The sequence below is a fragment of the Oncorhynchus kisutch genome, linkage group LG4 (genome assembly GCF_002021735.2).
Source record: "Oncorhynchus kisutch isolate 150728-3 linkage group LG4, Okis_V2, whole genome shotgun sequence".
NCBI lineage: Eukaryota > Metazoa > Chordata > Actinopteri > Salmoniformes > Salmonidae > Oncorhynchus > Oncorhynchus kisutch.
The window spans coordinates 12,204,173-12,205,037 of record NC_034177.2 but is presented as its reverse complement, the minus strand read 5'-3'; positions in this window follow the sequence as shown (position 1 = coordinate 12,205,037).

The window sequence follows — 865 nt, the reverse complement described above, 5'->3', positions numbered from 1 at the left end:
CTTCTTCTCCGTTGTTTTATTTCTTCCTGTTTTCCCACTCTACAAAGCAAGCAGGGTCATTTGGATACTACCTAAAGCAGGGTCATTTGGATACTACCTAAAGCAGGGTCATTTGGATACTACCTAAAGCAGGGTCATTTGGATACTACTTAAAGCAGGGTCATTTGGATACTACCTAAAGCAGGGTCATTTGGATACTACCTAAAGCAGGGTCATTTGGATACTTCCTAAAGCAGGGTCATTTGGATACTACCTAAAGCAGGGTCATTTGGATACTACCTAAAGCAGGGTCATTTGGATACTACCTAAAGCAGGGTCATTTGGATACTACTTAAAGCAGGGTCATTTGGATACTACCTAAAGCAGGGTCATTTGGATACTACCTAAAGCAGGGTCATTTGGATACTACCTAAAGCAGGGTCATTTGGATACTACCTAAAGCAGGGTCATTTGGATACTACCTAAAGCAGGGTCATTTGGATACTACCTAAAGCAGGGTCATTTGGATACTACCTAAAGCAGGGTCATTTGGATACTACTTAAAGCAGGGTCATTTGGATACTACTTAAAGCATTGGATACTACCTAAAGCAGGGTCATTTGGATACTACTTAAAGCAGGGTCATTTGGATACTACCTAAAGCAGGGTCATTTGGATACTACTTAAAGCAGGGTCATTTGGATACTACCTAAAGCATTGGATACTACCTAAAGCAGGGTCATTTGGATACTACCTAAAGCAGGGTCATTTGGATACTACCTAAAGCAGGGTCATTTGGATACTACTTTAAGCAGGGTCATTTGGATACTACCTAAAGCAGGGTCATTTGGATACTACCTAAAGCAAGGTCATATTGGATACTACC